Genomic DNA, 13572 nt, shown 5'->3' with positions numbered 1-13572 from the left:
AAACAGTAAGTTTCATTAAATTTCAAAGTATTGTAAAATCAAATGTCTGGGGGCTGTGTCCCCAGACCCCCACATCTGAGTCCTACTACCACTGGAAACCCCTTCTAAAATCCTATATCTGCCCCTGATGTAAAAGCTTTTGTGGGCATTGCTGCACAAAACATAGCACTTATGAATTTAAATAATTACTAATCTACTACAAAAATATTTATGTATAGCTACTACTGTAACAATTATTTCATCCAAGTACGTGTACAAATTAAATAAAGCAGAATTAATATTAATATTCAGAGGTTGTCCAGGGACAACTCCAAGGGTTTACAGAAAATGGTCAAGCATATAATATTATATGTTTAAGTGATTAAAACAAGCGTGATGTTCAAGGTTCCAATTGAAATACTCTATAATATTTTTAGCTTGCTCTAATTCCTGAGATATAATATAATGTATACTGTGCCAGTAGAAACAAAAACAAGAATGCAGTATAATATTATATGCCAGTTTTTTTTATTTTTTGTTCAAATTTAGCTAGCTATAGCTAGCTATTTCAGTAAAATTTGTACATGACTCAGAATATTTACAATACTCTAATAATGGTCCCCAAATGGTTTAGAAGCCTGTGTGTGGACTGAATGATGATAAAAGCTGGTATAAATACGGACCAGGGTCTGCATGAATATTTCAGTATACAGCTATAGCTACTCATATTGAGGGGCCAGTGTAATTCTCTTGACCCCTCCATAGAGGTCACGGGGGATCCAAACATTTCGAATTAGTTGGACCGGGGGGACAAAAGTGTAGGGATCCAGTTTTCGCGTGACATGACACGCACGCAAGGGGTAGTCACTTCCATACCGCCTATTGATGCGCTCGCGACCGGGATCAAAAAGTTTGACCGCCAAAATATTGCCTTGATCACTTGATTTCATCTATTTAAGAGCCTTGATTCTTGATCGTCAACCCTAAAAGCTTACTAAATTCTCGTGTTTCCCAAAGTTAGCTTCCCAAAGGTGCTTGATCGCCACTTTTGCGAACGCCTTGATCGCTTGATTCAGTGCAAGAATACCCCTTGATCGCTTGATTAAATCTTGATCCCGGTCGCAAGCGCATCAATTGGTGGTATGGAGGTTACTACCCCTTGGCACGCGAGCACTGAAAACTAGTCTCCTACCCACGTCAGTGTCAACTCGGTTAAACATCTGTCCATGCCTCGGTCCATGCTGATTGAGATCCAGTTTTTTCTGTAAGAGGGTCTGAGGTATGTCACTTGTATTTAGAACATACAGTAGCTAGTCTAATGGCTTGCTGTATTTCCTTCTATTATTTATATGTAGAGGTCTACTCTTAAGTTCACTATTGTTCCAGTATCAAACTGCAGCTGGTTTATATATTAAAGTGATGCGGTACCGCAGTGATGTAGCTTCTTAGTGACGCGCGTTCTAGTTACTAAGTTCCTTTATGACTAATAGCCGGTCGAAAGGCAACAGTGCATAGCGGGTAAATCGCGTACCGTCGGTCTATCTTTCCCTAGTCTCGCGTAGCCAGACCGCTTTTTTCCGTATATTGGGTGGGGAAAAAAGGGTCTGGTGCAACTCCAATAGCTGTTTACTTCTGAGCCGTCCCCACATTCCGGGGACGCTAATTGAATAACATTGGTCACAAAGGAGGTGCCATGACGTCAGTAAGTTAACTAGAGATCTGTTTATCCTTTAAACGAATCTTAATTTGCTCCAATGTCTCTTTTATAGCGTCTTGAAAGTTAATCCTCATCGTGTAACAAGACTCACAACCGGAGCAGGAGTGTAGGAATACTTCATAGTTTTACTGACGTCATGGCACCTCCTTTGTGACCAATGTTATTCAATTAGCGTCCCCGGAATGTGGGGACGGCTCAGAAGTAAACAGCTATTGTAGTTGCACCAGACCCTTTTTTCCCCACCCAATATACGGAAAAAAGCGGTCTGGCCACGCGAGACTAATCTTTCCCTATGCTATTTTGTTTGCCCTTGTATGTATATATATATATATATAGGTTTGGATTCCAGAGTTTGGAGGAGGATACTGAGATGCAGTAAGGGGGTGACACACATGCACTCACTGTAGGTAGATCTGCGACCGTGGTCTAAGTCAAAGGTCAAGGCCACCAAAATTGTGCCAATTCAACGGTCAAGGAAAAAAGCTTCCAACCTACTATCGAAAAGTGCTGAAATATTGTGGCTAAGTCACCGGTCAAAGGTCGAAAAAGGCTCTTAGTCACAGGTGAAATTTAGGCCGGTCAAGTCTTTGACGGCGGTCACAGATCTACACCTACAGCGCGTACCTACGTGACACCCCTTGTGCAGTTTAAGTGCCGTTAAAATAAATTAGGAAATGGTTAGCTACTGACCCGAATTTTTTTTTGGGAATGACACAAACTACTCTAGCATGCTAGTTGTACATATCAAAACTACTCTGTACATTTTGTCAAATCACAGCCAAAACCTCAATTGTCAATTTTTTTTCACAGAATTCTTTAAGTTTTACCCTTAATTCTAAGGAATTAAACATTAAAAAGATGTAATATCTACTTAATCCAACAAGTGAATGTGTTACAGTATAATACTCTCAATAGCACCTTGACGTATTGTTTTGAAATATGTTAAGCGATTAGCCAATAGAATTATATAGTATTACACTTGTTTGTCAAGGTCCCTTAACAAAAACCTGTAATACTAATTTGATTGGCTTAAATAGTGTGGTGTGTTTCTATTAGAAGTAAATGTCCGACTTGACAACTAGTATTACCATGGTGATAGATGCCCCATGGCATAGCAACATATGGTTGCTTAGCAACGGTTGCTAAGGTAAACATCACTCTGAGACCATAGCAACGGTTGTTAAGTGTGATTGGTCTTTTGCAGTGGTTTTTTTTTTTTGAATTTCTGTTGCCTAGTAACAGTTGCTATGGTTGTCAGATTAATTTGCAATAGGACGGATGTCTGTGGTATTCGGGATTAATAGTTCTCGCATTGTAAACAGGAAGGAAATAGTGCTTGGCTTTGCTTCGCTACTATTTTACTCCTTCCTGTTTACAATGCTTGCACTATTAATCCTGAATACCACAGCCATCCATCCTATTACATATACTTATAACCCTTTCACTACCTCAGGTTTGTCAAACAAGCTGATTAAAAAAACCTTGTAATTCCCTTGTCCAATACAAAATACATGCGTTTTGTAATATATTCAGAAAACACAAAAGTACAGGCATTAGCACCCATAATTTCTACAGCACATTATACAATGAAAGAAAGCCCATGAATTGCCCTACACAATGCCGTCTGTACTGGGATTGTAATGTTACCACAGTGTCATTTATTCATTGTTGATTACAGCATAATGCGCACTCCATACAAAAGCCTATTGGAGAAATTGATTGCGTAGGTGGACAAATCCCAAAAGTACAGACTGTTATCCTCCACCAAATCCCCAAAACTTGGTATCATTGTATGTGTTGAAGCATACTGGTTAAGAATTCACCCGTACTTAGTGTTTAACTGGTAATTTTACAGAGAAGTGTTTTTCCAGCATATTTTTACGTACCTGATGATACGTAATTCACCAGAACAAGGCTCTTGCTACCCTTCCCATTCATCTCAAAGCAAAATCTAATATACCACATGACTTGCCTGACATTAACAAATTCGATAAACCAAACGGTGTTTCTGTAAACTGAAGTATGCGGAAGTTATAGTGGTTTGTTTACGAGGTGGTGTAATTTTTACTGGAAACGGGCAAAACCTTGCAGAATCCAGTAAATTTGACGTTAGTTTTGATATGATGGAGGCCAGTAAGTTTTTGGTGAGTTCAAACTCTTACCTTCATACAGACAGTGAAAGACATCATTATGCTTAACAGGCAAACCTCAAGTTATCGTTAGGGTCGGGTTCAGCCTTGGTTTCTTCTTCACCTCTTCTTATTATATTTATACAGGTTTCTTCTTGAGTCACATTTATAATATAGAAAAGTAAGGAAGGTGAGTAGCACAGCTGGTAGCACAGCTGGTAGCACACTGACCTAACACACAGATGTTTTATTTATTATTTTTGTTTTAGCAACCTTTTTTGTAATGCACCTATCAATGTCATGCCCCACCCCCACCCCTGGATAGGGTGGGGGGAATACAGGGGATTTGACAAAGTCTAGTGTCAAATTCCCCAGTACTGGGGCTAAGAAACTTGTCAAAACCACACTATGTCCCCACTTCAAGAGAGGGGTTTCTATAGGGGATTTGATTTACTTATTAAAATAATTTTTGGTTCAGCAAACTGTCGCCGTCAAAAGCCCCAGGGGTGGGGCAAGTGTAAATGTCAATTCCCCAGTACATGTGTGGGGACCCCTGGGGGTGGGGGTGGGGCTTGACATTGATAGGTGCATAAGTTTTACTATCGGTTCAATAACCAGTACATTATTTTGGTTCAGTATCCACTGTCAATAAATTATTTTAAAAACTCATATTCTAAATTCGGGATGATGATGATGTAATGAACTAGCTTGTCAGAATATACATACCTGTAGAATTGCGACGCCTGAAATACATAATGTTTGATCGGTTTTAACAAGAAAACTATTCAAGTGCTATTGTAAAAGAAAGTATATGTGACCGTCTCGGCAAAAACCCGACTTGTTCGTACAAGCATTTATTTTGAGAAAAGCAAACTCCAAAAGGGCTTATAAAATTATGCATGCTACAAAGACAAAATTATTATTCAAGTTTTTATCGAGCCATTACTCAGAAGGAAGACTCAAACTATACACCATATCATCCCCCTGCTTGTTAAGAATTCGAAAATCTTTACTTTGTTTGAGTAGCCCTAATGGTATGCATGTCACGTGTGTTTGTTTACGATGTGGTAAACGTAGGTCGTCATCATTTTTTCAACTAAACTGCTTTCATATCCATATGCATAAGTGACTAGGGCTAACACTATACCTTGGATGATTTGCTAATCCATGTTGGAAAATTCCAACATTGTAGACTAATTTAAACAGAAGTTATGGCTGCGAATGTAAGCTCCTGTAATCCATTGCTTGGACACTGTTAGTAGATAATGCTGAGAAAAAAAAATTGAAAAGTTGTCCGAAAAAGTTAGGGTTTTGCTGATACAGTCACATACCGTATAGCAGGTTTTTACCGCTAAAACTTTATTTTCGAAAATAGTGGCTAGCCGCAGTAATTAAATTCGTGCTTATTTTATCTCTTGTGTTTTCAACTTTTCGTGTCTTCTAGCCCTGTAACTCGATACGTACTATTGTGCCACCATGAAACAAAAACAAACTGCATATCCTTGAGAGGGTGCATAGTAAGTGCCCCACTGCTGCTGGGTCATCACGAAGCAGCACACATCCCCACTACAAGTAAGTTCTTCGCGAGGTTCTTTGCCAATGACAGAAGTCCAAAATGTCTTTATAAACATGGTAGCCATGTATATATCTGCTTAACAACCGAGGTAACAATGCTTCCATCTCCTCTTTCAATGCAAGTTGGTTAGAAACCATGCCCTCGGTTCCTATCCTATACTTAGGATATTGTAGTTTGTCAATTAGCTTGTGTCATAATGCATCATACTAAGAAACTTCAGTATGCAAATGATACACAGAAGTGTCCATGTCGATCCATATGTAACCAGCTTCAATTTAGTTTCAACTCATACCAGCCATGAAGACTAGAAATACAGTAAAAACTTGTACTGCAGCCAGTTACAAGCCTACGGGAATGGGTGCTAATGCAGCTTTGTAAATGAACTGAATCAAAGCCTGAGAAGAAGGTGAGCTTTGATAGTACTCGGAGAATGCAAAAAAGTATAGCTCATACTACAGCAACAACTTCACTATTATTTACCAGAACTCTTCAGTGATCTTGGTACGCTATGATGAAGTGCTTGGTATTGCTACCCTCACTGTAGATTTTCACCCTTTCCCATTATAGTGTGTGTGTGTGTGTACGTAGCAGTACTTCCAGTTCTGGGTCTGACATCACATTGTGACACAACTAGACTTTGTGGCTTAATATCTCAGTAGAACATAACTGAATTGTGTTTTTGTACATTGCATGATACAAACTACGTATTTATTCAATAAAATGGCAAGTGAATTTTCCATTTCAGTGGACCTATAAGCATAATTGTATCTTTCATTGTCTGTATGTATAAAAGTAAGTTTTTGGTGAGTTCAAGGCAAAATAGGGTTTGAAGGAACGAAGTTCCTGGAAGATGGGTGTGAGTTATGATGGAGGACTGCTGGATGAATAGGAATGAATACATAATTTATGTTCTGCATACTGTAACTGCCATACGATATTGTATTGATATGAGCCACTCTGTAATTTTGCCTATAAGGTGATAGCTACAAGACTCTAAGCTTGTCAAAGCATTTTTATTTCTACCATGTGGAGCTGTTTCCTCCCCATCTCTGAGATGAGTCACATTCATTATTGTTGGATCAATAAAATCCATATACAGAAACTAGGAGCATGGTTGGGATTTGATCAGCTTTTTTGCCCCAGTACTGGGAAATTTGGCATTAAAGGTCAACTATTATAATATATTGTTGTTAGTACTATTAGTTTTTGAGTTTCTGCATACTTTGGCTAATAATTATAGTCCTATAAGTCGCTTGTGGTATCATTCTGGAAGCCATACAGGAGAGTGTACAAGCTGAAGTACAGCAGAACTGAAGTAGCTGCAAGTATAAGTACACAACTACAGCCAGCATTGTGTTTATAAAACTGGTTTGCAGCTGTGTAATTATTTAACAAAGAAATATACCTACCCACTGTATAGTAGCTGGTTGTAATGCTGCTAGTAGATTTGAGAGTGGGAAAGATTGCAGTTTTCACGCTTTTCCACAAGTTAAAGATTACAAAAAAAGTGGACCTATGCAGTGAAAAAGCAAAGGAAAGACTGGGAAGGCCCAACTTCAAGCTCGCTAGTATGCTCCAAGCACTTTGAAGCCAGCTGCTTTGTTACTCGCTATAGGGGATTGCCAGCAGCCAAGTGCCTGAAGCCAGATGCTGTCCCCACTATATATTCTCAAGGTCAATTGATAGGTTTGAGCCAACTTGGAGTAGTTGCATACTGAGACTGGAATTTGAAAAGTATCAACAGAAGTCTGTAAGCTATAGAGCTAAATGTAATACAACTTGAATAACATTTATATATATACATATGACCCGCTGAGCGAAAACCCAACTTGTTTGTATAATTCTGTTTTTGAGATAAATGCTATTGAAATACCTAGGGTAAAAATATGGGCTGCATCTAGAATTATGCATGTTTTAATTGCTTCAGTAAACAGTGAAAAAAGAATCTAATGTAATATACATACTAATGGATTTGTCTCTTCATGGAGTGTAAGAATATTTTAGTTTCGTTTCTGTACCATAAAGCAAATGTGAGTTATGTATGTGTGTTTGGCTATGTTGTGATAAAACGTGACTTTATCGTTGCTGTTTCTAAGCTTGAACAACCTTCGTGCTAAATAGCATGGGTGTATTTAAGCCAAATACTATACCTTGATGAATGCCCCAGTTCATGGTGAATAGAATGACACAAGTCCAATTAACTCTGTAGTCCATTACACTCAAGACTTACGATCGATTAAACAAGTGCCTGTAATTTTTTTCTACATAGGCACTTTACAAATTGATTGTTTTGCTCTTCTTGTTGTCTATATCTCTATAACTATGAAAGTACTTACCAGATAAGGCTAAATCTTTAACAGCCCATTGTTTTTTTTCCCTCTAGACAACACAAAGGTCAGTTTGAGAAAAATGCAAACAGGTCGGGTTTTGCTCAGTGGGTCATATATATATATATATATATATATATACATAGATAATGGCATATGTCCTCTCCACTAGTACTGCCATGGATAATGTTCTTTTGTTAGAATCATCACTAACTCCGTTTAAGTGAAGAAATGGATACACTTATCCCCTAAACCACAGGTGAGGGCCTGCTACCTGTGTCGTTTAAAACAGAAACATTAGTCCATCCCAAATTAGTAGAAACACAGTACATGTTCAGTGTAATCTGATTGATGCTCCACCTGTATAAGTTATGATGCATGAGCCATCACCATTACAACACACAGGCATTGAACCAGATCTCCAGTCCATCACAATGTACCCAGATGATTCGTTTACTGATGTTGATGTGGATGCTTCGTTCTGCCTTAACCTAGAGGAATAAACCACAGAATAAGCCTGTATGACGGCATGATTTAAACATGCATAGTGACATGATTTAAACACACTGTTACATGTATAACAACATTGATTTAAACATGTTGTACTGTATAGAGATGACATTAAAACACCTCCATAAAATGAAATCAAATACTTAGTATTTCATTCTCACCTACTAAGCCTATTTACCTAATGTAGGTCATGTCATTTATCATGTATTGGTAGAATTTCAGACAAGAAGGGAATTAAGTTATATTCAAGAAGTATTCCCATTATGGCAATTGGTGGACTTGGAGAAGCCAACCATTTATCCATGACACATTTGTGGAGATTTGTTGTCAGTTTGTCTGTCACATTCCCTTCTTTCTCTTCTCAATTCTGCTTCTTCTGGTGTTTCTCTTTCAAACTGCAATTTGTAAAGTTCCCTGTATTATTTGTTTCTTTCATTTAGAGCACAAAAAAGGTATGAATTACAAGATTCTGGTTAGTGTTACAAAGTTAGTGACACTAAGTACAACCAAATATGGAATTATTTATGAGACTGGTCAGTGCCCGAAATCTGTGACACAATCAAATGTATGTATGACCAAATAAGGAATGATTTATGAGAGTCTCTGGTTAGCATCCAAAATCCATGATACAGTTGAACGTATGTACAACCAAATATGGAATGATTTATGAGGCTGGTTAGTGTCTGAAATCCATGATACAGTCAAATGTACCTACAACCAAATATGGAATGATTTATAAGATTCTAATTAGTGTCCGAAATCCGTGATACAATCAAACATATGTATGACCAAATATAGAATGATTTATAAGACTGATTTACAAGACTCTGGTTAGTGTCTGAAATCCGTGATACAGTCAAATGTATGTATGACCAAATAAGAAATATTTTCAAGAATCTCACTAGTGTGGGGCTCACTCAGGCTTACCCCAATTAGATTCATGATCACTGCAGATCATGACGTCACTCACGAATATGATTAAAACTAGAATGGTATTACATATGTGAGGATAGCTAGCTATTTAATAGTGGTCATGAATTGACAACAAGAAAAAAGAATTTACAAACAAATGTAAGAAAAAATTAGGGATTTTAAACTAGAGTAGGGAGAATGCAGTATCACTGCAATAAAAAGTACTGAAACAATCTGGATCAGAGTAGTACGTAATGTCCAGGTACTGTAAAACAATAAGAAGTGAATGCTTTTTGATTCTCCATAGCACAGTAGGGATGTTCACTTCTTATTGTTTTACAGTATCTGGACATTATGTACTACTCTGATCCAGCAGTACTTTTTTATTGCAGTGATACTATATAGATTGTCCCTACTCTAGTTTAAAATTCCTAATTTTTTCTTATACTTGCATACATAGCAAGTAACATACACGACAACCCTAAAAGTGACCACATTACATAATCAATGACAGAATCATACAATAGAATGATATTCTTAAGTCTTACGAAAGTCTTTATACATGATTGACTGGCGAAAGAAAAAGTGTAGTGTATTACTGGACAAGTAAGTCACAACATCTAAGCACATGATCAGTTTAGTTCACTGTACTATTTGCAAAGTTTGAAGCATTCTGCAAGGCTAAGCAGAATGCACCATATGGCAATGAGACAATAGACCAATATGTAATAGTATACAGTCACCCTATTAGAACATTAAGCTATGTAATAAACCACTCTAGTAGAACATTATAGTCACCATGTAGAGATCCACACAAAAAGCCAAGCTGTGAAAATATGGTGCAACCTTAAAAAACCTGGGTGAAAAAAATTGTGAAATCAAAGGTGGCAGCCAAGAAATGGCTGCAACGATGTTAATGCTAATAAATTTTAACAATGCACACAGCCGTTATTAAAAATTTTTAGCATTGCAGTCATTTCTTGGCCGCCACCTTTGATTTCACAACTTTATCACCCAGGCTTTTTAAGGCCACATCATTTTTTCACAACTTGGCTGTTTTTGTATGGATTTCACTTCTTTTTGTACTTTATAAGACCCCAAAACCAGCCTATGGCTAACTTTGAGGTTTGTTTTTACTCACATTTGTTCTTTTCTATGTAGATACAATGATGATTATTGAAGACCGACTTATAAATGTATTTCATTGCATGATTTAATTCAATATAATTTTGATACTATTGTAATACTCTAATAGAGTGCACATTTTTTTGTGGACTTCTAATAGAACATGCATAGAATGTTGTAGAACAATCTAGTATTTCTATTGGTAGATCTATGAAATTACAAACATTTGATTATAAGCAGATTTCAACTAGAAATTTCATTTATAAAACAGAAATTAAGTGAAGTGATCAGCCAAGGTAGCAGTGGTTCAGTGGTTAAGGGTGCAGGTGTTAGGATGGAGGTTCCTGGTTCAAACTCTGGTAAGTTTTTTTTGACATTTTTTGCACATCTTTTTTACCCCACGGTGACTGCTCTATTAGAGTATCTCGATCCTGCAATTTTACTCTTGCTTGGTTTTTGCTTTATAACTTTGTCACTGTAACTCTATTGCTATTCAAACTATCAAAAGGTACTACTACGATGATCAGCCTATCTACACACCAATTTTCAAGTTATTTCTATACTCGGTTTACCCTGTAGCCGTGACAGAAGTTTGATGATCTTTTTTCGTGAATAAACGCTCATAACTCCTTGAATATTCCTCAGGTTCACAGCAAACTTGATACGTGAATCCACCATTACACGCTCTTCGTTTGTGCCAAAGATCAAGGCAATCGAGTTGCATGTTTGCATTTTATAGTAATTTTTGCAAAGTGTGTGACAAGAAATCGAAGCCCCCGTAGCCCCCGTACAGCATAAGAAGAAAAAATGAAGAAATTAAAACAAAATTTTGAATGCCCATATCTCGCAAATGGCTGATTTGAATTTAATCAAATTTGCTGTGTGGCGTACCCTACCTGGGGGACAGCTATAATGCAAAATGGTGTGCTTTGGAGAAGGAGCCATAGAGCTATGCACGCATGAAAAAGCTGTTTTCTTTCTTACTGTCAATATACTCATGGTGTGTTTGCCGGCGCTCTTGGCCACATGACACACTACCATGTGTCTTGATTTCAACTACACCCTGTAGAGAGTTCAGCTACATAATAAGTGACGCTGCAGAGAGTTCAGTTGCATTAAAGGTCATCCTGTAGAGAGTTTTAGCTACAAATAGATCACCCTTTAGAGACTAGTATTCAGCTACTGTACAAACAAGTCAACTTGTAGAGAGTTCAGCTACAGTACGTTTGTTACAAGTCACCCTGTAGAGAGACTAGCTGCACCATGTAGAGAGTTCAGCTCCAAACTAGTCACCGTATAGAGAGTTCAGCTATATACTGTACGTAACAAACCACCGTAGTGAGTTCAACTAACAACAAGTCACCCTGTATAGAGTTCAGCCACAAACAAGTCACCCTATAGAGAGTTCAGCTACATACAGGTAAGTCGCTCCTGTAGAGCTACAATCAAGTCACCGTATAGTGAGTTCAGCTACAAACAGTTGTCCTGTGGAGAGATCAGCTACAATCAAGTCACTATGTAGAGAGTTCAGCCACAAATAAGTCACCCTGTTGAAATTTCAGCTACGAACAAGTCACACTGAGAGAGATTAGCTGCAATTATGTCATCCTGTAGAGAGTTTAAGTCACCCTGTTGAAATTGCAGCTCTGAACAAGTTACACTGTAGGGAGATCAGCTGCAATTAAGTCACCCTGTAGAGATTTCAGCTACATGCAAGTCATCCTGTTGAGAGTTCAGCAATGTTTCAAGTCACCTTATATAGAGATCAGCTACAATGAGATCACTCTATTTTTTGGAAAACTTTTAGGTGGGTTCATGTCCCCTCGCTAGGTCCTTTCCTGAGAAATGAGTGTAAGTTTAATGTTACTGTAAATAGTTGTGCTGTACCGCATGCTGTTATAATACTCATTTACTCTAAACTTAGCTATTATGCTTCCTGTAAAACCTCAGGAATCTAAATCTTGAACCCTCTCCCTATTCCCCTACATCAAATGTAATTAAACAATAATTCACTTTTTTCAATTGTTCAATTATACATGATGGCAGGTTTTTTTTTATTTATCAAAAAGTGAAAAAGCCTTGCTCCAGATGCCAAGCAAAGCAGAAATACATGTACATAGGCATGAGGCTATTATGCTCTACATGACTGCTTTATTAAAGTAGTACAAGTATGCAAATGTTCTATTAGAATTTCTGACTACATTTGAGTATAATATTAATCTTTTCTAATGGAGGTGTGCAAATAGAATTTTTTTTACTGTTGTAACAATTACTCCATAATGCCAGCATAATTCTTGATTCCCACATACTGTATTTACTTGGCTAAACACCGCACCTTCAATAGAAGCCGCACTTGAGTAGTGCCATGCTTGATTTTGAAAATAAGGCCTTAAACATTGGTTACAAGCATTGAGTGGTAGTCAAATTTGAATAATCGTTGCATTGATTTTATGAACTAGGGTAGTAAATACCATGGTGTGTAACCAGGTAAATATGATCTAATCCAAAACAGCCAAGCTGTAAAAAAAGTGCGGCCCTCAAAAAGGTTATGGTGAAAAAAGATGTGAAAAATCAAAGGTGGCAGCCAAGAAAAGGCTGTGATGGTAGGTTAATGGTAAAACTTTTAACAACGACAATTCAGGTGAATTTGGTGCTGCTTGATTTTGGCACCAAATTCATCTGAATTGTCGTTATTAAAATTTTTACCATTAACCTACCATCACAGCCATTTCTTGACCACCACCTTTATTTTTCACATCTTTTTTCACCATAGCCTTTTTGAGGGCTGTACTTTTTTTTTACAGCTTGGCTGTTTTGGATTAGATTTCACTTCTTTTTGTGTTTGCATTCCCCAAAGCCGGCCTATGGCCGGCTTTGGTGCTTTTTAACCTATCATTTTTTTACCTCAGGAAGAAGAAAAAGGTAAAGCAGATTTTTAATACTTTAACTATTTCTGATTTATCAGTAAATATACAAATTATATAATACATGCATTTATTTCATGCCAATTATTCCCTACAGGATAACTTGTTTGCAGCTGATCTCTTTACTGGACGACTTGAAATGTAGTTGAACTCTCTATAGGGTGATTTGCTTATAGCTGAACCATCTACAGGGTGATTTGTTTGTAGATGAAGTCTCTACAGGGTGGGTGATTTGTTCATAACTGAACTCTCTACAGGGTGATTTTGTTTGTAGCTAAACTCTCTACAAGGTGACTTGTTTCTAGCTGATCTCTCTACAGGGTAACTTGTTTACACAGTAGCTTAACTCTCTACGGGGTAGTTTCTTTGTAGC

At 37.5% G+C, this 13572-nt stretch overlaps 1 protein-coding gene across 1 annotated transcript in view; it reads left to right on the top strand.

The window, feature by feature from the left end:
* The first annotated feature begins 1170 nt into the window (after nucleotides 1-1170).
* Nucleotides 1171-13572, top strand: part of LOC136264869 (probable serine/threonine-protein kinase drkD) — an 87851-nt gene continuing 75449 nt past the window's right edge. Inside the window, exon 1 of the mRNA XM_066059631.1 lies at nucleotides 1171-1258. The gene's annotated coding sequence lies outside the window, so the exon portion shown is untranslated. The remainder of the gene's footprint in view (nucleotides 1259-13572) is intronic.

Source organism: Dysidea avara, chromosome 8, assembly GCF_963678975.1.
Source record: "Dysidea avara chromosome 8, odDysAvar1.4, whole genome shotgun sequence".
Lineage (NCBI taxonomy): Eukaryota > Metazoa > Porifera > Demospongiae > Dictyoceratida > Dysideidae > Dysidea > Dysidea avara.
Note: the sequence above shows the minus strand (reverse complement) of the source record. Positions and strands in the feature narration are given on the sequence as shown.